Below are 24,441 nucleotides of genomic sequence, written 5' to 3'. Positions count from 1 at the left end.
TTTCTTCACATATAAAACCTAATTCTGAACCGTCAGTAACACACTGTCAATAACATTAACTTTATATATATAAAATTAGATTTATCTCTCTTGATACGCAAAAACTAACGTCAGTTTTTGTCCACGGTAAGACAGCATTTTAGGCAATGAATTTTAGCCTTGATGTCAAAGCTAAATTTCATTCATCTTCAGACTATTTGTGCAATTTGAAAAAAAAAAAGAAAACAAAATTCATTCATATTTTCAAGAACGGTGCCATGCCATTTGATCCTGAAACATTTAGTGGCTTTCACTAAGACCGTGTGAGTGACAGGAGCAGGGAATCAGAGAGGATTAACTCAGTCTTTAATGTTGCTGCTCTGCATGCAAAACAGCGGTGCTTGTCGTTTAAGATTGGATCCACATCGAAGCTGCAACGGAGGTCATGAAAAAGAGATCAGTGGATTGTCAGCATAAGGAAATAACATTTGAGAATTGCTTTCTTACCGTGCTGTATCATTGTAACAACGTAGTTCATTTCACATGAGGCAAAAATAAATACCACAAAGGAAAACAAAATTTAAAAAAAGTCAGCGTTGTAGATGAACATACACTTAAACAAACTGTGTTTACAGAGAAAAGCCACATTGCAACGTATGTAATATGGCAACAAAACAAAAAAAAATCAGTAACCAATTATTGTGCAGTCAAACAAAAACATGGAATATATATTCAATTCAAAATAATCAGTGCAGCAAATATATATAAATATAACTGTGGACTGATTTTCAGTCAGTCTACAAAAATAAATGTTTGAATGCTTACTTGTCCTGTTTATTCATAGCACCTTGTTCTTATGCTTCCTTTTGATCGTTTTTTTTTTTCTTTCTTTAAATGTATTTTCGTGGTGTGGGTGTTAATCTCTGACTTGATACAAAATGGCATTACACATAAGGGATCAAACCTAATCTTAAACCTAAGAAAATGTGTTTTTTCTTAATCCTCTGTCTTAAAGATCAACAAAATCTTTGTTTTGTTTTTTTTTCTCATTGGGTGAGCAGATCTTAAGACAGCTTCAGAAATCTCACAGATACACTCTACGGTTTATGATTTGTGTAGTTGATTTTGTAACGCTGTTCATTTTCCGCTTCTGGATGTTGCCACTACCCAGCTCTGTGATCATTTATCAGTTTGTCTACAAACCTCTCTGCCAAGCAAAAATCTTCCCAGAGTTATACATTTAATAATCTTGTCAGATCAAAAGGCAAAATCCATGCAGCCTTCACTTGTTCACAAATCGCCTGCTTGTTGATGTGCAAATAAATCAATGTAGGAAATAATGTCAAAGTGACATACAGCATGTGCTACATCATATATCTCAAACTTTATTAAGCATTGGAAAAGGACACATGCTGTTGTGAAATTTCTATCAGTCTGACACTTTTCTGAAGATAATTCTGACATTTCCTAAAGTTATTTGTTTCTAAAAATACACAGTATGAAGCTAATATAAGATATGAGTTTGAACTGTATATGTATGTATACTTAAGCTCATTTTTTAAAAATATATCAGTGGTGTATAGACATAAAAAAACAAATCAGCATTTTTGATAATTTAAACAAAGATGAATGAGAGGCTTAGATTTAAATACACACAGATGCCTGCTTGATTGATATGTATGTTTACAGCAATAAATCAACTCTGCCTCAATATTAGTTAGCATCACTTTCCAATGGAGCCATTGGTAAAGGCATGAGTTTACAACTAAAAGAATTTCTACATTAATTGGTGTTGACAGAGTTGCAATACATTTCAAATGTATAAACTGGCATTTGAAATTTAAGGTAAAAAAGATTAAGAACTTTAGAAAAAGCATTTGGATTTTTTTGGGGTATAGGCTATTGTTTTAGCTGTTCATTGAGGTTTTTAGTTTACATTCAATCAGCAAGAAAACCTCCTTTTTAGGCCCAGGATTTTACAGAAATGCACTGTAGCAAAGATTTTTTCATTTATTTTTAAGGATTTTTCAGCTCGTTTGGCCTTCAATTGATGGTGAAATGTCATATTTGTTTTGGTCATGTGATAGTAATGCAGCACATGATTGTGGGAAGTTTCAAGCAGCAATGTCAGCAGTATGGTTGTTTTTTTTTCCAAGGTGAACATTAAAATCTTGGTAAATATAGTTATTAAATATTTCTATAATGGTCACCAGGCATAATAGCAATAATAATATCTGGTTTCAATATCTGCCTAATTTTTCATATTGATTCATAAATGAACAAGTCATTTAACAGAGAAACATTTAACAATCATTTAAGTTATTCTTGTGCTTATGTTACATGGTTCTAAGCCTTGAAATTTGCTAAACTGGGTAATTCTTAAAAATATCTGAATGCAGATTTGACAAAACATGCATCATCTCCAATGACCTTTAACAACCAATGTGTTTCTGCAGCTTCAGCTCACCAGAAGAGGTTCAATAGTCCCTCTGAGAGTTTAGGTCATGATAGGTAAAATCAATGAGTCGTTTTTCCTCACAACATATTCATCTTGTCGTTTGCCTAATTAGCAACAGAAAAATCACTGAGCCATTGTTCGGCTCTCTGAAGTCCCATTCAGCAATAACACTGTGATCTAATGTAAATCTGATATATTTTGTTCTCTGCTGTAGAGAACCTTTACCTGGTTGAGCTGTCCTGTTTCTGTTCTCTTCCAAGTGCCGAATCCTCCAAGTTTTCCTTTTCTTGTAAAACAATTTATTGTCCAGGACCTTTCTCACTGCTGCCTGGAACAGCCAATACTTGGATTTGGTATTTGGTATATTGAAAAAAGTGACTCCACAACTGAGTCACTTATATCTTGTCAGCTTTCAAAAAAAGTGTAGCGTACATCATTGTATTGTTGGGAATCAAAATTTGAATCAATGTTTGGCTTATGTAATTATTGATAATTAGGATAATTTTATTTATTTTTTGATCATCATTAGTTTGAACTAAGTTTCTTTAGTTGAATCAGGCAAATATAATGTCAATATCTCCGGAATAACAAGTCAATGCCTTCTCTGCTTCTATTACAAAACTAAGACAAGCTAATGTCTAGTTTATAACACAATCAAAAATGTTTATATTTGTTGCGAACAGCTTCAAGTGCGACATAATCCAACTTCCACATATGTACAAAGGGCAAAAACAAACTAATTATTGTACAGCCATGGGTCCATGTCCTGTGGCAAATCAGAGCTGTGAGTCAGTTTCTGCAAATGTGGCAACTAAGGCAAGCACTTGTTATGCAGGCATCTGCTTTGTGGCTTATCTCTACTCCTCAACTGTGCAGAGCAATCACTGCTTGGCTGGCCCTGGCCCCACAAAAAAAAACAATCTTTTCTCCCTCTTCTCATTTTCTCTGCCTACTTTCTCAGCATGTTTTTTGCCAGCTGCCTGTGGCTTTATTGCATCCAATTGTTCGTTTGGAAACACATATTAAAATCATTTTAATTTGAATCATTTGCAATCAAATGGATGATTTAATCTTAATGTGGGAGATGGCTCAGTGCCATTCCAAACTGCGCTAGCCTCAAGGCAGTGTCAGTGATAACAGAAGGAAGATAGGAGGGAGGGAGGAGAAACTTCATAATCTGTTTTACAATACAGCTAAAACGCCAAGGTAATCTTAAATCAGATAGCATTGCAAAACATATTTAATCTAGGGGCAATTATTTCCTCCCTATTTCGTCTGTGTATGCTTCTTTGTGTATTATGACATGCTGGCAAATGCAAAAGCGATTTGCTTTTGGTCTTGAAGGGTAGGTAAATTTACGGAGAGTTTTTTTTTTTCCAACTTCTTTGTGAAAATGTGGTGGTTCTAAGACTGTTTCCTTTAAAGTGAACTTAAGTCATATATTGGGATTAGTGCTGTTTAAAAATTGCTTCCAGTTACTACATTTATGCAGAAATAAATTAAACCATTTGAATAAACAGCAAAGTCACAATGGGGGCATTTTGATTGTACAAAACAAAAATAAACCGTACCATTACTTAGTGAAATAACCCTTGTAAGAATACAGTCATGCACATTTGGCATCCAGTGTATTATCAAATCCAGTTCTGTATGATTAAATTGCCCTCTCATTTATTTCTTTATTTTATCCTTCAAGCATTTTTATAACAGATTAAATACAACAAAGAGTCAATTTTAGCTGAAAATGTAGCCCTAGATACAAATGTGGTGCTAAGTGGTAACTTTATGCTGATCATAACTGTACAGTAGTTCAGTGCATCCACTTTTTTCATTGGGTGCACTGAAAAAAACAACTTGATCCAACTTAGTTAATTTGTTACAAGAAATCAAATGAAGTTCATCCAAGTAAATATATTAAGCTTAAGTTGTGTTCAACAAACACAGCTAAGTTCAGTTTGACAAACTCAATTCAATTACATGCAACAAATTAACTCAGTGGTTTTTAAGTTGGAGCTTCATTCTCATTTTTCAGGGCCTGTCATATCACTGTTTCACAACAATGGCACAGGCAAAAATTCCCATTACTTCATTTCCTTTCACATGCATTTTGGGTAATTGGTCAATTGATTTCTGAGTCAGAAAGAGAACCCATAGGTGTTGGTCTTTGCCATTTTTGTTTTTAGTTATAGCCCACTGATCAGTCCAGATTACACCCCACCTCTCATCTGATGGCAGCTGCAAAGGGATCGAGCCCTCTTGTAACGCTTAACAGGATAAAGCAGAAATTGGAACTGAATGAATAAGTGGTTCCCCTAGCAACAAGAGCGATTTTTCAAAGCCAGTTCATTAGTGCAACAGTAACATAGCAATTTGTACACAGTCTGTATGAAGAAAAAGCTTTCATCACTAGAACTATTTCCATGTCTAATCCAATGAGTTTTTATGTCATCTGATGTAAGTGGACAGAGCATTGATGCACACTTTCATCTGGAGAAACTCGTAGATCTAGTTGTCATGTGAATTAGGGTTGTCAATTTTAAGAGTGGGTTTTCAAAGCTCGGGTGTTTGATTTATTTAAACCAAACTGGTTTGGTGCCCCCCCTCCTCCCCATTGGTGCGGTTCATGTTTGCGTCAATGTGAACATAATTGCTTTAGGGTGTGGACCAAAACAACACTACTGATTCCACTTACAATGGTGGTTCCATTTGAAAATTACTTTTTTTTTAAGCTTTACACCATGTTATAATGTTATTCCTTCATCACAGATATGCCTTGATTATTTCATGAATGTTTTAGAAATTATTTTATCTCATGTGGCAGCCATTTGGAGGTGCCTAAATGCTTGGTCTCACTGAGCGCTGCCTTTTCCACACAGCTCCTCCTCGGAGCTGCAGTCTCAAACCTTTCCAATGCCCGTCCACCACCACCCAGCTACTTCAGACCAGCACCAGCAGCAATTAGCAAACACCTGTTGAAACTGTGCATCTGCTGAGCTCATTATATGAGCTACTTCTCAGTGCAAACGCTCCTAAAAACATTTTTAAAGGCTTAATGGAGAAGCATTGTTGAGATTAATGTGCTGAAGGTGGAGTGTCGGAAAGAGACTGTCTCTTCATAAAGAGAGAGTCCAGATAGAAAAAGAATGCTTGGGGCTGGTTTATGAACTAAACTGGTTTAATATGTGTATGGATTTTTTTTTGTTGTATAGATCACCAACCATAGGTTGCCCTCATTTAAAACAATCTAAATGAGATGTCGACATGGATTCAGAGGCTGATGGTGAAGATGCAGAGGTATGACTTTATGCTGACCTATTCTCCAGGAAAACATATGATTCTTGCTGATGCACTTTCCAGAACACACACACACAGACAATGGTGTGAGTTCAACTACAGAGGATGTTCAGTATCATGTTAGATAGCATTGTGTCTGCTTTGTTGCCTGTGTCAGATGAAAAGTTGAGAGATTGTTGAGACAACAGCTAGGGATACAGAGTTCCAGCTTGTCATACAGAGCATGGATGGAAGATTCCCATCATGTTCAGTTTTTCAAACTACATTTGATTTTGCCAACGTAAACCTTTTCTATAATTTTTTGAATACACAATGGTATTGAGTTAAATAGATGTCTCTGTGAGAAAGACAAAACATCACGTTTACAAAGGACAGATGGTCCCACTTCACATCTCGTCAGTAAGCAGAAACTAAACCTGGTAAGTGTAGCTATAGTATGAGATATATGTTTTCTGAAAAATACATTTTGTTCGAACTAATGCGATTCCTAAATGTGATTAAAGCCTTCTCCAGCTTCTGCACTGGCCTTCCTTATTGGATGACAGTCGCTCTATATGCCATTTTCCTTGCGCCACCTGATTTCTGGTTCTGGATTCTGGTTCTAAGCTTCACAAACACCACAGACTACAAAAGGTCTCCGGACTATAATTACTTTTACAAATCAATCACGAGCAATAGAATTTGGCTTTTTTGACTAAATAAATTTAGGGGGACTAATAGTTATTTTTCAGCTAATAATCATTTGATCTTATGGGGGCACTCACAGATTGTGTTTAGAACAATGAACTTTCATCCCAAGATCATCAGGCAATTATTAATATAAAAACAAGGAAGAAAAAGGTCATAGCGCCATAGTACAAACTTATTCTGTCTTGACTCAGTGACACACTAAAGCGTACAGGCAAAGCGTATAAAACGGGGCCATTATAAATGTAGCACACTCCATGTAACTGACAGGATCAGATGTTTCACAAACCCGGCTTTATTTTTTATGTTTGGACCCACATAAAAAGCTTTTCTTTAGATACATCAACAGATATTGCAATAAATGACAATGTGTGTCAGCATCCTAAAAACCATAAAAATAGAAAAAAATTAAGATCTTGTGATCCCGTTTGACAATGGTTGCATAAAATATGAGCAAAGCATGCGTGATTGATAATTGCTGCACTGTGGCTGCATGCTTGTCATCTTCACTGTGGCTTGCCAATTCATCAGGCATCTAAAGCAGATTGGGATGATGACTAATGTCTCTGTCTGTCTTTGACAAACACTGGCTACAATATATGCTTTTTAGCAGCCGCCAGACAAAACTCTGCTTTGTAAGTCTAGCTTAGTGAGGTGACAGTCCAAATCTTGAAACCTAGCAACGGATTATGATTGAGGAAACAAGTACATTGCTTCAAGTGCCCATCCCGTGTGACATTCAAAAAGTACCTTTAGGACCACGTTGTTAAAGTTTCGTTCCTTGATGTGCGCATTGACTTGAACACAATATTATTTAATGTGTACACGTATTTTATGTGTATAAAATACGTTCATTGAAAAAGAAAAGCTGTATTTCTTTGTACTGTTGAGGAAGATTTTTCTGAATTAGTTAATTTTGGAAAAGTCTGGCTCTATCCTCCCCTTAGATCCCAGGTCCCCCGGTGGGCCGCGTGTAGCCCCAGAGAAAAACAACAATGCGTGTTGACGTCACAGAAATGCAGAGTTTAATCCAATAGGAGACAACGTATGAAATTACAACAGAAACTGCAGAACAACAGAGAAATACATTCATTTACCAGAGACAAAGAGGATAGAAAAAAGGCAAAGACGCGTCTTTGGAGAGTGCTGGATGCAGAAGGAAAAACAGGCAGCAATCTGAATCTGTTACTCCTGCGCACAAACTTTTATAGTATAGGCGTGTTTTTCCTCTTTATATTCAAATAAGGCGTACCTCTGCTTGACCAACTGGAAGCTACCTTGAACACTCTGAGAAACTTAGAACTCCCTCCAATTTACTTCAAGATCAAAGGCCGTTTGCCCCTTCGTTTAACAAACGGAGAGGAGAGCTTGTCCTGAACTCCTGCTGTTTTAAGGCTGTCTGGGCAGAGAAAGATATTTCACAGATAGGTGTGAAATCTGGAATCTCTCCCGCTTTCTCCCCATACAGATTCCTCAGAAACAAACTTCAATCTTGTATTAGTTCAAGGAAAGGTTATCTCCACAAACCCAATTTTGTTCTTTTGCATTCAGCACTTCAAAAGATTGAGTCCTGCCATAAACCAAAAGTAATACATAAAATCAACAGAACAGGATGGAGTAAAATTCATTTTTCTAACCTATCAAATATAATCAATCCTAAGTATAAAAGTTGACACATTCATTTTCCAAAACCCCATTCACCATAAACCTGAGCAATTTTCTAATACTAAACAAAACATTTCCATTCACACAATTTCGGTTTGATTCTGATATAGTAACAGATAATACAATTTCAAAAGACATTCATCATTGACTAAATTAATAATTCTAAAACTAGATAATACAATTTTCAGTCAGAGCATGCTATTAATAACTAAGAAAAATGTCTTACAAATTAAATGGTAGTGGTTTTAAACATTCTATGTTGTATTTAGTTTTTACACCATCCCAAATGTTCACAGAAGACTTTTGATCTTCCGTGAACCGAGCAAACTTCTCTCTCCCACGCTCATCCAAGTAATACTGCCTTCCTGATGCTAATTTTATGGCCTCCTGTCCTCTCTGATAACACAACAGGAGTCTTGGTGAGAGTTCTCCTGCAGATGTTTATTTTCCTTCCCTTAAGTTGAATACTTACCCATTAATAGTTTAGTTTTAAATCATCAACACAAACCTGTTCTAAATTAAGAAATTTGTTCAAAATGACCATGCTCAATATACCTTTTACACACGCCGTAAGATTAACTGTGTTAAACACTAAAAATAATCATTTTTTCCTCAACAGTACCAAAGAATAAACAAGTGCAGTCAACCTTTGCATTAATTAAGGAGACCTATGCTCACTCCCAGTGGTTTCTGATTGACTTTTTTTGTCTGTCCTTCTAAGATAGGGTCGGTTATTAGACAAATGACTTTTTGCTCCATTGGCCTTTGCCACTAGATAACCATAATTGAAGGTTAATCCACGACTGTTAGTTAAGGAAAGGGGAGTTTTTTAAAATAGAGAACCTGTCACACTGTTGACACCCTCCTTTATACATACATACTGTTTTGGAACCATTTATCCAGTGTCAGCTGGTCATATAAAGGACAAGCCAAGAATTTATCACATTTAATAAAGGCATCACAATTACGATGTACCATTTTAAAAATATTTTAGTGTTTCAAATAGACTTTAAACTAACTTTCTCTACCCAGACGTTCTGTCTGTGATCCGTTATGACGAATAATGGAGCTCGTCTGATGGGCCTGTGAGAAGTATGGCAGCTGTTCTCTGTATGAAGTGGACAATAGCTGGGTAGATACATTCATTCAGTGCATATTACTGGGGGTTCAGTGCCGTGGAGGACAACTACTTCATTTACTTAGAGGTAGTTTGAACTCACCTGGGGCAACCGTGGATCAGGTGGTTGGATTTCGTCCTGTAACTGATTAGTTGCAGGTTTGAAATCCCGCTCTGTTTGTCTCAGTTGTTGTCTTTGGGCAAGACACTTCACCCGACGACTTGCCTGCTGTTGATGGTCAGAGCGCCTGATGCATTAGCGACACGCAATGTAAAATTAGACATTTATGAAAAGTACAGTATGCAAAGGTTGATGAAGCAGAGCTGGTTAACTTTCTGCAGGTATCAACCAATCCCGTTTGTTTATTTCTGCACTATAAGTTAGTGTTTTTATAGTAAGGTAAAATATAATGCTGGAGGAGAGAAAAAGCAATGAACATCTTTCAACAAGTCAATGTAAGCACTTTGAATTGCCTTGTTGCTGAAAATGTGCTATATAAATAAAATCACCTTACCTTACCTGTAAGGAAATGGAGTGGGTGAAAAAGACACAAGAGAAACCACATCTCAAAGATTAAGCTTTTACATCTAAAACCAGTGATGATTAGAAATGCGGAATCTTTAATATTCTGCATTTCTAAGACTACCTTGGCTTCCTAATACATGTCTGGCAAAGGAAAAACAACAGGAACAACTCTAAGAAATTTAGCATCTGCAAAGCGAAAACAAAGTGCGGCTTGGGGAGGTTACTGCGTTTTAGGAATTGGATGAAAACTGAGGGAGCAAACTGTAACACTTGTGACTCTAATGCACTAGAAATTGTGTTTGTATTTTAGAGGCAGTTGTTCTACTACAGGAGGTCAAAACAAATCCGCTTTTCCTTTTGACTTGCTTTCTCCATTGAACACAACCATCAGTCAGTAACTATCTTCGTCATTTAAATGGCATGTTGGCTCTCTCCTGCAGCTCAAGAGGCTGATGTGAGGCACTGATTGCCAGTCAGTCCTCATCACCATATCTTTGAGAGACTCAACATTTCTTTTGATTTGAGCTTTTTACTTCTTTCTGATTCCCATTTTCAGCTATTAACCAGCAGATCAATAAATTGTTCTCGCATAAAGTATTCAGAAAGGCTTGCCTTCTGCAGCATATGACTGACTACACACATTAGATATGACAGCCGATGAAAAATTATTTTAAAAACTGTGTATGAAAGTATTCACATTCCTAAATCGAAAATCCATTAAAAATATGTATTTTTGGCGAAAATAAATATTTATAATTAATGCATAATTCATCATGTAGGCTACAACTAATTATAAAAAATCCCTTTAGTCAGATTTTACACAGTAACTATGTAGATGTTTTGTAAACAAAAAAAATGCAACTTTTAAAAACCTCATATACCACACATATGCACCACTGCTATTGAATTTATGTAAATTCTACTCCAATGTTTCACCAAATGACCTGATATTAATTTCATATTGTCTTCTACACTGCGCTGATACTGCAGGCACAGTTGGAGTAAGAAAAATGGATTTCAGTCCTGATTATTTACTGATTATTTCTCACACGTTTGACTACTCAAGGAAAAATATCCACTTACTACTGAAAACAGTCTAAACTTTATACTTTTGTTTTAGAATTATGGTCCCACTTTCGTCCGTTGTGTGACTGAATAAAAGGCGTCTCCACACCAAACTCCTGCTGAATTTCAACCTCAAACCATCACCAGTCCTGGCAAAAGTAAGTCGCTCTTTTTCCCAATAACATCGACTGTAATTCACACCAGTCACCTCAACACAAAGAGTGTACAAAATGGAGGTGAATCATAGGCAACGAACATGCTACATACATGAACAATGACTTTTTCTTCATGTTTATGCAAATGCCACTACATATGAAAGCAAATGTCAGTCACAAGCATTTTAAGAATAAGAAAAAAAACATAAGGATAATTGCAGGATTTACATAAGACACCAAAACCAATGCAGTTTTATGTCTTTTGGGACTTTCTGATTTTGCCATTCAAGTTTGAGTTATAACTAAACCAGACTATTACTAATGACACACCAGCTGCACTTTAAGTAATACGTCTCATATTTTGAAAAATCATTGTTCTGACTAAGCATTTCCATATACATTTTGTCACCCTTGCTCTTACAATCTGTCTTGAATGTTATTGGAAACTTGCATTATGCACAGCAGTGATGGTTTCAGGTCTTTCCCCCTTTTACATTTTTCAATGGGATGTTAATTATTCAGCAAGCATTTACCTTCCTGCTGCAGCCATAGACTGTTATATTGTTCCCTGCCCATTTGATTAGCGATCATTGATTCATTGATTTTGCAGCAGCTGGTTTTGCTATTTAGAAAAGAGCCCTTAGAGGGAAGAAATATGTTTATGTCATTTAGAGCTTTCTCAGCGTTTCCCTTTTTTTCTTCAGATTTGCTCAGGCTCAAACTCAGTTTTCCAGAACAACATCAGTGCTTTTGCCCATAAGCTTATACATTTCATCTGCCAGTTGAGAAAGAGGGCAACCAATTACTTACAAACAAGACAAACAACCCCACACTAGGCAAAATTCTTCTTTTTTTTTTTGCCTTCACACCGAGTTCATAGAAAGGTTAAATTTAAATATTGCATATTTAAATATAGTAAAATAGAAATATATATAAAGTATATTGGAAATTCTGTCAAAGGACAAGTGTGACAACCTGTAAACCTCCATCAATGATTAATGAGTTCCAAGACTAGCACTTTTATTGTGCTAAGCTAACCTAGTTCGTATTATCACTTATAACAATAAATTGTGTGACATTATGACAAACTAATGGATGGTTTGTTACTATAAGCATGTCAAAGCAATAGTTTTTATGATTTTTTTAATGATCTTGTTATTGCCTGTAGAGAAAAGAAAATTCTGAAAAAAAAAACATGTGAGGGAAGCTTTTCAACTCAGCATGTACAGGTTGCCTTTCTCGACGTAAACGGGAAGCTCATCTCGCCTCCCTATTTTCTCTCGCTGTGGAAAAGAAGCGCAGCTCAACCACATTTGAACAAAAAGTGCCACACTCAAGCAGCAGAACAGAGACAGGCTAGAGTCTCTACGGCTGTTGCTGAATGAGAAAAATGGATGAGAGATAGGTCTGCCAAACTAAAAAGCTCCTTTAGTGAAAAGGACAAGTGGGACTGCAGTGCAAATGAAAAAAGACAAACCCAAGAACAAATGTCAACTTGAACTTGCTGGGGCAGGGAAAAGGGTTAGAGAACAGCAAATTGAGATACAGAATCCTGGTATAAAAACTGAATGAAAATGGTAAGAGAGCTTCCATACCCATAGTGGTCCCAGCATCTTGATCGGGACTCATAATGTCAAGGGAGACTTTATGTTGTTCCCAGTGTGGTCATTTCATAAAAGAAAATTCTTAGAATTTTTGGAATTTAAAGATTTCTCGTTAACTTGGTAAGATGAAAGGTATTCACAACACGACAGCTTCTAATGTGACAAAATATTTGAAGAGTTCAGCAGGAATGTCTTAAACATGGAAGGTGAAGAAAAGACAGACAAGGAGAGATTCTGTGCAAAAAATGGATAGTGCTGTACCAACAGCAGGCATTGCTTCTCTGTGCTGTTTGGTTTTTGTGTCCTTTACGCCACCATTGAATGTTGGTTGTTTTGTCATATCGAACCACTTTACACAAGCAGGCAATCACAGTATCTTCTTTTCATATTGGACTTTCTTTTATGAACCTGATGATGGCTAAAAGTATGATGCTATAAGTAAGTGACAGACCATAATCTCAGTGCAAAGTGCCTTTGCTAATATTGGCAATTATGCACAAGTAAAGTTGGTCTTCCATATATCTCTATTAGATCTTCCCCATTAGATCCAATGGTAAAAAATAAAATAAAATGTGGAAATCTTCAACATATTCTACCATGGAAACAGCAAAAACACCTTTTCATGTTTTTATGTACTTACTTTTTATTTGTTTTTGTGCATAAACATAACTAAAAACATGATGGCTCTTCTACTCTTAAAAAGAGCCAGAGACAAAAATCTGAACATATTGAATATACCCTGGGCAAAACTTCACTCACTGATATTGGCTTTCATTTAGTCATGCCTGGTGAAGCTGTCAAACTTCTTTCTTCCCATCCTTATAATTTCATCATAATTATACATTCCACATCACACATTAAAGGTTAGGGAGGTGAGGGGGAAACTGTATTACTGAACCTGTAAGATGGGTGCTTCAGAGTGACATGTGCAACCTTCTGCACATTATCTGTGGCTTATCAGCTCCAAGTGACAGCAGAGCGTTGTTATTCAGGATGAATGGATGCTGTTTAATATGCATGGGCTCACTAATTACAGCCTTCTTACTCCAACAACGTGGCCTTGAGAGCACCATGCAAATGGACCCGGCTCACCAATGCATGCATGCGCACACATTCGCTCTTCTAGAAGTCACCTAAACACACAACGGCAAAGTTTGCTCCAGTGTGAATGAATATGAGTGGCAGCAAAAATCTGAGATTTTCGCATTGCTTGTAAGTTTGCCATAATAGATTACTAAACCATATTCTTTGTCATGGTAAGCTAAAACTATTGAACAAAATTGACTTGTGCAGAGAACATCTGTAATTTACTGAATCAAATTCAGTTTTCCAGCTTAAAGTGCATTGCAAAATATTAAAATGCCTGAAACCTTTTTATGCGTTGTCACATTAAAATTACAAGCATCAGTTTATCATGACTTAAAGTGGAAGGAATTGTTTTTTTCCAAAAGAATAATCTGAAAAGCATGATTTGCATTTATATTTAGTCCATTTTATTCTGCTACCACAAAAACAATCCAGTGCAACTCCTTATTAATTAGGTCACTTCTGAATGCAGTTGCTTACATAGCGTTTTAAATAACGACCATCGTAGCAGAGTTGGCTGAATAAAAATGCCTGCCACACTTTTTAGATTTTAAAACGTATTCTTTCCCGTCCACTTGACTTTTTGCATGTTGCTACATCATACATAATACTTAGTTTTATGTCACTCCGTGTCGCTGAGTAATCTGACGTCTCCCCTCCCGCCTCCCTAAACAACCATTCATTATGCTGCTGTCCTCAGCTCACCATGACAACACAGCCATAACTTACTTGCATGTGCATTTTACTTACTCTACACACCCATTACTTTGTGCTGTGAGGCCAGATTCTTCAAGATGACACCCTTCATATCTAAGCCTGTATTAAAATCTTCAATCTTTCTACAGTACTTTTGTATCTGTCAATCTGTCTCACCTGTATTCTGAACAGGAAGAGAGAAACACACCAGTAGTTCCAATATAAGAGTATGCCATTGCACGGAATTTAAACACTTGCAAGCAATAAATCCTGTGTGAGTCAAACTTAGGATTGGCGCTGTGCCTGAGCAGCATTGTTTCATACTCATGTTGCTAAAACTCATTTGGGTAGAAAAAAAAAAGACAGTAAAATAAATAAATGTCCTTTCAAAAGCTACCCATTGTTACAAGAGCTGTTATTGTATCGACGAAACCCATATTAATGATATTCAAAAAACAATAACGCAATTACCAGGTTTAACCTGAATCATCTGTAAAAAAAAGTGTTGACAAACTGTGCAGGGTTTTGTATTGTGTTTGTCGAGACTGAAATATACTGTGGGATTTCCCCAGTGAAGTGGGGCTAAAATGGAAAAGCTCTGCGTCCAAATTGTTCCTAAGCCCTCTGCAGGACTTCTGCCGCTGCTGAAATTCCACAGCTCTGCAGCAACCAGAGGAGGAGATTACAGCATTGTGTACGCTTTCTACTATCTGCGCCCTGCTCTATGGGTGGTTTTCACACCCACAAAATGGATCAATTATCTAGTCACAGAAACCCATCCACATTGCTCTCACCCAATTAACTCAACCAGACACACGACAAGAGTACTGGATGATTTGGGAACAGTTTCCTCCGCCACAAAATCGATCTCAATGCATGCCCTTTCCTCACTCGCCAAAAATAAAAGTTGCTTTCTTTTTGGTTTTACCCTCACTCCGGTTCCGTCAGAGCAGAGTGAGCCTACGGCTGCTCCAAATCTGAGATAACTTCAACATTACAATGCAGAAAGTTAATCAGTACAATTGGAATACTAAAAATTGCCTTCATTGCATCCACTGTTAGTTTGGTTAATATCTGGATGGATTAGAGAGTTTAAGTTTCTCTAAACTGCATGATCTCACTAAAAGTTGGCAAGAAAGAGCAAAAAAAAGAGATAGTTATTGTAAAGTTTGCATCGTGGGTACGCAAAATATAACGTAGTTCAAATAAACGGCAAAAAAAGCCCTTGCAGTTTGTCTTTTGGTGATTATACAGTCACTACAGCCATGTGACTACCTACTTGTTAAATATTGATGAGCAGCAGAGAGAGAATCACCAGTGACAACAAGTTATCTCTTACAACCCTACTTTTGTAGGCAGAGATATACAGCATCCATTGTGGATCCTGCAGCAGAATTGTGCATGCCTGTGTGCCTGTCACTGTAAACACGGTGTAAAGGAAAACTAGTGAAGGGCAAAGCTGTCTCAGCAGTAAAAGAAACCTTCACCGCCTCACAACTTACAAAGCTCACCTTATCTGGGACGTGTGTATAATTCTGCAGGAGCCGGAATAACAGCATCAGCTTTGTTACGTTCAATAAACCCGAGCTTGAATTTTATACTGATGCAGTGACACCACCGCAGCAACTTTGGGACTGTAGCAAACTTCACAGAAGAACTCACATTTCCATTAGCATATGTTCAGCCAGACATTTTATTACCTCCCTCAATTTTTATATTGCCCCAGCAGATGTTCTTGTGGCTATCATCAAAGAGATTTATGCAGGCTGATTACAGCCAAAGAGTCCCCAGAAGTGAATAAACATATTCCGGCCGGAAATGGAACCAGCCTCCGTCTGTAAGGGATGCTCTTTTTTTTCACCTTTAATTGCACTTCAGTAAAGGTAGAGTGTGGATAAATTTTGGCTTTTAAGAACCAGAAAAAATACCAGCTTTAAAAGTTTATTTTATGTTAAAATCACTTGAAAAACACCAGCTGCTACGAGGGATAAGTTGTTTCAAATTAGGACAATCTGTCCAGTTGCTAAGGTTTATGTCTTAATAAAAAATGCAGTCTCTTACACTACGCCTTCCTTAAAGATAAAATACTTGTTCTATTCTTCTACTGATGTTTGAATAAGATGACAGTCTGCATACAATAGTGAAAGTGGCAGTTGAGGTGGGAGAAACGTATAGTGCTTCCCTAATTTTCCAGCATGCGTTAGTTACGTAGGCGCGTCGCACTGTCATTGCACCTCATCACTCCATGTAGAACATGGCTCTGTGTGCTGAGCAAGTGCTGTTGCTCTTGTTCCCGAGGAGAGGTTGTCACAGAGCCAAACTGTTTTCCGTAAAAAGGAGAGCTGGCATGGCAGGACGGGCGTGATGTTTTGTGTCAGACCTGCCACGGACAGATTAAAAGAATCCCATAAAAAGAGGCTGCTGGCAAACCAACAGGAACAAAGGTTGCATTTTTTTAAAGTTTCATAAAAAGTATGGAAACTAAGAAAGACATATTTAGCTGAAAGCTTGAGAAAAGAAGAGTGCAGGGGGGAAAGAAAGCTTAAAGGGACACTTCAGGATTTCTGAAATAATGTTGAAATGTTATAAAAGTTTACCGGATGACTTTCACAAACCGAGGTTTGAGAAGACAAAGCAGATGCAGAAAAAGACATAGACGAGCTGATGTAGGAGTATATTCTATGTTTAGGAAAAGTCAAAAGTTAAGAGCAGGTAGATAGTTAACAGCTCTACCTGCTATTAATTAGCTCCACCTGCAGAACACGCCCCCACTGTTGATGCCCTTCGTCTAATACACATGCATGATTCAAAGCAGGGGTGCAAGAAAAGCAATACCCTTGATGCATATACATGACAGAACTATACAATGTGCTTCATTTCCTCATACTTGGGTCACCATAAAACAAATGCAACAGGGATGAAACCACTAAGCTATAAATACATTGTGGAATTATGGAGAACGGCGTTGGTTTTAGGTGATGAAAATCAGGTGATTGGCGGCAGTTGTGAGCAAGCTGATGGGCTAAGAGAAGGATCGTGACATACGTAGGAGTGGAAAACAAGAAAACTATAGAACAAGGAAAAAGGAACAACGCAATCCTTAGAGAGCCGAATCCAAGCAAAAGGAATGAAACTCACACAAACAAATGAACTGATACGGCAGGAAAACAACAAAGAAACGATCAAAGCATAAACCCAAATAACACTCAGAGTTCAAACGCACTATGGATCACAACAGCAAGATTAAAAAAAAAATTTAAAAAAAAAGACTCTCCAGTATTAGGCAAGGCTTCCTGGAGATTTGTTTGGATGGTTGTAGCTTCTTGTTACAGACTTTGGTTGCTGTGTTTAGTTTTACAAGAAGCTGAGGACCTGCAGCATTAATTAGCAAACAATGTTGGTAGCGAGATCGAGTCGCCCAGTCTGTCCCAGCGTCCTCCTCTGGTGTCCCCACTGCAGGGAACGTGGTTCCTGACACCGGGTTCCACCACCTTCAGACCCGCAGCATAATGTTTTTGGGATGATGTGCTGAAGGAGCAGTGCCGGAAAGAGTAGAATTTTCTTAAAGAGACAGAGACCCAATTTTAAGGCATTACGTTACAAAGTCTAATTTCTTTTAGGTCATGTTTGAAATATGCAGACTCTTAATAACAATCGAAGGTAACATTGTTCGTTGATTGTGCTTTCACTTAGCCATGGTTGGTTTTCTTAGTTGGGCTATATTTGCTAAAAAATATCAAGTTTGGATAATGTGTGTAAATTATTCTGCTTTTGTGCTGATCCCCCCACATTCTGCTGCATTCTGCTCTACCTGCTACTTGTGCTGGAGCCAGTGGCTGCGAACAGACAAGGCCGGGAGTAAGCAGCTGGCAATTCTCTGGGCTTGTTCCCTCCGTCTGCCTTCACCATTGAACTGGGCAAGTTAGCAGTAACAGGTTGTCTATGACTGAATGCGTAATTAGAAACTTTTGACATCAGACCTCCAAACAGCCATACCATCCCACCTGTGGCCCGGCCCGTCTATCAGCCTTCAGCACTCGCCATGTTCGTTTTTAATTTAATTCCTAATTGACATCGGCAAACGGCTCATATGCCACAAAGACTACAGTTTTCTCATGGGCTCCGAGTTGTCAGAATGAAGGATGGAGGAAAAGAAGTTGAACTTAATCAAAATTAACATATAACCTTTCCCATTAAATTGGAGCAAAATCCTAAATCAAATGTAATTTGTAAAACCTTCACACTGCTCTGTTCTCATGAGTAAAACCTGCCGCTGGATCACTTGTGCACCAGCATTAAAAGAATAGTAAGAACTGTGAAGTAGTAGAATATTTAGAGGGGAATTTGTGCATGAATCTCACTTTTATTTTACTCAAACCTGAAAGATACAATATATTTAAATTGCATCCACCCAGATATAATGCTCTAGTTTTGACACAGGCATTCTGTAATATTAGATAGTTTTAAAATTAAACTATATTTGTTGTGTGATATAAAAACAAGGTTACTGCTAGTTCGTACATGTCCATAAGTTATCTGTTTTTTTTTTGGATGGTAAAACAGTAAAGCACAGCCATTTTTTTAGGAATGACAGTGCTTTATTTGCAAATAATGAATCCATTTTGTGAGCACAAATGTCCCACTGGCACAGCATTATCCTCCTTCAGAATAATGGGTTCCAGCTGATTTCATCATGAGCTTTTATTGAATGCTGAAAAGATTGATTAAACACAAGAATTACTTGCCTTGTAGCACAGTTGGACGTATTGATTTCTGCGGCGGTAAAAGGGAATTCCTGTTGTGTGAGGACTCCTCTACAGTGAAAGTTAGTATTACAGTACACCCAAGTTATTAAAGAAACCCCTTAGGAAAAAAGAGAGTTTTGATATGATGTCAGCTTTGCAAAATAAACTGTCATTTGTTGGTAGAAATGTTGTGTGCAGTGGAATTTTCTTTTTTACAGCGATAATAGCCGTTAAAACCTTATACAGCAGAGATGTGAGTTTGAGGGTACACTGGACTACTATGAATATTTGCACAAGTGTGAATTTTGACTATTATTCATCAGAATAATATGTAAATAATATCTAGTAGATATATTTATTTTGGTAAATAACTGACTTTGGCTAAATATAAATACTGTCTACAATAGAGAGTATTTGGATTTCCAATCAACATTGCTAAGCCAAGCATAGGTGTTTTTTTTTTATTTCTATAATTTCTTGATTACAAGTTTATAGTTTAATACAAACTGAGTCTTACAAAGCATTATTCGTGTAGAAAAACAAACGTTAAACTATTTTGTGAACAAGGAAATAGCAGGAATGTCTTATGTGCAAAGCAGCATGAGCTTTAATGTTGCATTTATCTCCGGGTTAAACGCGCTGCAAACGCGCAAAATATGCAAGAAACGACTTGCTTACTTTCGTCCTAAACTCTCTTCGATATATGCACTGCTTACAATATTTACACAAGCACTTCAACTGATGGCTGATTAACAGGCTTTTGCTGAACTGCAATCATCTTAATCAGGTGTGTCGAAGCAGTGAAATATTTAAAACATGCAGAGCAGTGTGCCTTGAGGTCCAGTGTGAAACACTTTTTTTTCTTTGTTAATCATACGAGTTTGTTGCTTTTAAATGTGTCAGATTTGTTCTTATTTTATAGAGTTTTTTTATTTTTATATTTGTTTTAAATTTATATTCTAAAATACCCTGTTATTCTTCCTAGCCAGCTGCTGGTGAGTCTACAACAGGTAATCATACAGTAGCTTGGTCTGTGTAGGTATGAGCCTGAGTGCCTTCTGTTCCCTGTGGGCTCCTGTTGGCTAAGGCTCTGTTAATTTCACAAACCACCTCGGCCATCTTTCCCGCTGCTGTCATTAATCATCTCTCTTTTCTCCTTACCTTTCCTCCTTTCTCCTCTACTCTGCTGCGCTCCCCCACACCTCTTTTCCCACATTTTCTCTGTTATTTCCCTGCTCCACTCTGCATCTACTCTACTGCCGCCGTGTTCTCGGGCGTTTTGTGTAAGTGCTGCAGTGATGAGATAAGACCAGAAGGGCCTAATGGCAAGAATGCAACCCAATTGAATTTTGAATCAACTGCATAAAATTAACGAGTGAATAATGAGGCTCCAGACAATTGTGTCTTTGTTTTAGTGAAAGCACACACAGGCATGCTTTTTTCTCAGGTGGATTTTACATGTTAGACTGATGTAAGATAAGTCTGAACGATGTATTCACAATTCCAAAAAGTACAGAAGGTACAGGAAATTGGAATCTGAATAGCTACTGTAGATTTTAAAATATTTACAAAAAATAGGGAAAAAAACAAAAAAAAATAAGCATCTCATTTGCCATCCTGACATGAAACATGGGCAATATGGCAAGACTCACATTCGCAGATGAATTATTCAGCTGCCTTATTGTAAAATTTGGTCTTGACTCTGACTCCCTCATAGACCCATATGCCATCATATCCCCTTGTAAGAAATCAGTAGATTTGTTTGTTTTATAGACCAATATTCATCCAGAATTGACCGTTTGATAATACAGAACAAGCTTTAACCTGGGGTATTTAACTTTTGAGCCAGATAATCTGTGAAAAGCTCGAGCTCCTCTACATCCTCCACGAGCTTCTACTGCTGTCTGAAGATGTTAAGTCATATTTTAACATATGTATACGTGAAAAATAATGGTTTTTTATAGGAGTTACATACTACAGCTTTAATGGCCAAGTATATGAGCGTGAACAAGAACTTCTGTTTCACATTCTCACAGTGTACAAACATAACACATAAACTTGAGAGGAGATTAATAAAACTTATCAGGGCGCCTCATCTGTTCCAGGTGGCATTTGACAGGTTTCTTGAAATTATGTTGCCTACTTCATGTTCATGGTGTTCCAACAGGTTCTGTTTTAAGTGTTTTCTTGATTGCAGGTGTGATCAGGTGTGGATGTGGCAAGTGCATTTCCGAAAGTTAAAAATTATGCGTTTTTGATTCTTTTTCCCTAGAAGAATAACAAATCTTAAACAAGATTAAAAGCCCCCAAATTAATAAGTCATGCCCAAAATTAGTAAACTTCTGATCTCAACTGTAAATCATAACATTTTCTCATAAACACAGCATAATGGTAAATGCAGCAATAATGTTGCTTTTTTTTTTGTCGTGTGACTTTTGTATTATAAGCTGAATATTGATCACTAATTAATAACTGATATCATTTAAGCAGCAAGAGACGAGTCTGGCACACACAGATTACAAATGAGTTTTCTGTCATGCTAAGAGTATTTTTTAAAGTTTCACAATGAAATTCTTGGACACATTTTAAATGATGAAAAAGTCATAAGACTGATTGCTGACACTGTTAAATATATATATATTTTTTTATTATTTCTCACTTTCACCTGACATTTATTCTGTAAAGCAAGAAAGCAAGAGTTTCTGAACTCATCTTGACCTGCTACCTCAGAGGAAATGTACACCTTACTGTGACATTTTCAACAGTGGTAGAAATCAGTGCCTCGTAACCGAGAGAAATGTACCATGCTCTCACAGTGAGGTGCCGCACAGGGATGTTTAAGTGTGAAAGGATCTGTGCAACCGTTGTTTATCTTCAGACGCTGGGGTAAATATGAAAGGTCATATTCTCATGCTGCACAGAGCCCAGCAAGCATAGCAGCAAAAATGAGCTCCTTGCACGCCAGCTTTCCAGGATGTGCACAAACTCAGCATCAGACTGTGAGTGAAAATTCAAAGAAAAAAGAAAATAATCACCTACAGCTGGTAGCAAGTTATATGAGAATACCTTATTAATTGAATCTCTGCTGAAACATTTACACTCATACTTCAAACAACAGTTCTAGCATCAGCATGTATGAAGTTTTATTTTTCAATATCAGGCACAAAATGTTCAGGCGCTAATATTTTGCACCTGATCATTTACCTTATGGTAGAGAATGCTATCTCTATCAAACTTGCGATTAATTAAAACAAACTGAGGAGGTGCAGGAACCTCCCAATTTTTTATATTGACTCCACTTACTGCTTGTAAAACAAAACTAAACAAAAAAAAAAACTGGTGCGGTTTTGATTAATTTGATGATAGCGCTGTGCTAGAATGAGCAAGAAGCCACCAGAAACAATAAATCAGTGTTGCGTAACAAGAGCGGAGGATGATCCCTGCCATCAATCTGAAACCGTGCTTTTCAAATTGAATCCAGAAATGTTCGTATGATTTTCTGACACCACCTGACCGAAGTAACCACATTAAAAAAAAACTAAAAAAAACGCCATACTAGACATTTTAAAAGGTTGTGAGGTTATAATAAACTACCAGAGAAGCAAAAATGGTTAAAGATCAACAAATATTCCATAAAACAAAACATCAAACTATTAGCCTTCAGACAGACAAACAATCAGATGTTTATACTGACAGACTTCACTCACCTGGAAGATTTCCGCTCAAAAATCTTTGTCAAATATCACTTTTTCTCTACCTCCTACCTGCATCACAAATGGGACAATAGCGAAGGCACTTCCCTTATGTACATGCCTTATCCGCTGTTGTTGGTGCTTACAAAGTGCCACTGCATGGTGTCCATGGCACCCTGCCTAAACGGCTAATGAGGTCAAATGACAAATTACACAGTTGGTTTAACCAAGGGGAATGGGACTTCCTACAGCGAACAGATTGCAGAGGGCATGTTAGCCCAAATAGAGTGAAAAGTCATTGCTTGCTTCATGCTGATATCGGATAGGGTGCTGAAAAATGGGTGTACAATGGCACACTAAATTCCACCCAGAGCTATAGCTAGAGCAGAAATCAAGCGTGCCAATTTAGCAGATACTTAGGCTCATGGACGGCGCAGCTGCCCTTCTTTAGAGGAAGTAATTGCTGGATGGATAATACCTCTGTGATTGACAGTTGAGCTGCACCACAAAAAGAAAGCTAAATGAGAAGCAGCTTAGAGGGGGAAAAAATGAGTAAGTGGGTTTGATCGTTTCAAAAGATTTTCTCAAAAGAAACACTGGAAGTTAATCAGACAAACAAAGGAAGCAACAACCTGACAGTGAGAACAGCTGGTGAAGTGTTGGTTTCCAGGAATGAGTAGCTTTTTGTTGTTTTTTTTAACCCTAGCTAATTTGCCCAGTATGAAAAGCAATGCATAAAAGATTAACATGCAGATCCCTCTCCTTAAACTACCATACAATGTTTTATATACAGAGTATGCAAAATACAAAGCTTTAAAAAAAACAGATTTTCTGTTATGTTTCTTGGTTAATATAATGGATTAATTAATATAAACACACACACACATTAATTAACCTTTTTCTTTTCCAAATTAACATACATTTTGAGTGAATACTCTGAGCTGCTTGTTGATTAAATGCTTCGCCAGGGAAGCAGTCTGAAAATATACATTGTCAACTCTCATCTATTAATGAAGGGTTTACAACCCGAGTCCATCATGACCTCGCTTCACCTAAACTTGGAGGCTTGTCAAGGAAAATACTAATCAGAGAAGCATCAAAGACACAGATTATGGACACACAGCAGATATCCATAATCAATAGAAAGACAAAACAGTTTTAGTTCTGAGTTTTACAAATGTGGACTTGTTGCTGTGGCTTGATGTATCAGATGTCCTCCTTATAGTTTACCACAAACCATATAGGACGGTGTTCCAAAGCAAAATATCGAATGTTTCTACATACATGCATAGAGTAGCCGAGCCATTGCCTTCCTGTGCAGTTAGGCCAATCGGCGAACAGGAGGAGAAGTTGTGAATGATGATGTGGATTTTCTGCAGTGTTTTAGCAGTGTAGTCTGCCTGGAGTTTTAGCAATGGCAGCAGACGTTCAGTCTGCGTCGGTCACACTTTCAAAATGTTGAATTATCAACCTCGTTCGGCTCAGCACTTCTCTCTTCACAGTGGAGAAACTTCTTAGCCTCAAGTTGGCGCGTTACATACATCAATGGCAAATGTTAGCAATTGGATACAAATTAAAACCTTGACGGATTCCGCGCCTCCAGGGAGCAATGATTTCTCAATAGGCATTGGTAGAAAACGATCAAATCTAAATGGTAGGAGATTCACCATCC

The 24,441-nt window shown here is 37.4% G+C and overlaps 1 long non-coding RNA gene across 1 annotated transcript; it reads right to left on the bottom strand.

Moving 5' to 3' along the window:
• Positions 1 to 328: 328 nt before the first annotated feature.
• Positions 329 to 1,196, bottom strand: LOC103482460 (uncharacterized). Its single transcript, XR_536475.2, has 2 exons — positions 487 to 1,196; positions 329 to 410 (listed from the first exon to the last, which is right to left on the bottom strand). It is a non-coding gene; the product is annotated as an uncharacterized LOC103482460 (long non-coding RNA).
• Positions 1,197 to 24,441: the final 23,245 nt, after the last annotated feature.

The sequence above is a fragment of the Poecilia reticulata genome, chromosome 20, assembly GCF_904066995.2.
Source record: "Poecilia reticulata chromosome 20, P_reticulata-male-v2, whole genome shotgun sequence".
Taxonomy (NCBI): domain Eukaryota; kingdom Metazoa; phylum Chordata; class Actinopteri; order Cyprinodontiformes; family Poeciliidae; genus Poecilia; species Poecilia reticulata.
The sequence above is the reverse complement of the archived record's forward strand: the minus strand, read 5'-3'. Positions and strand labels throughout refer to the sequence as shown.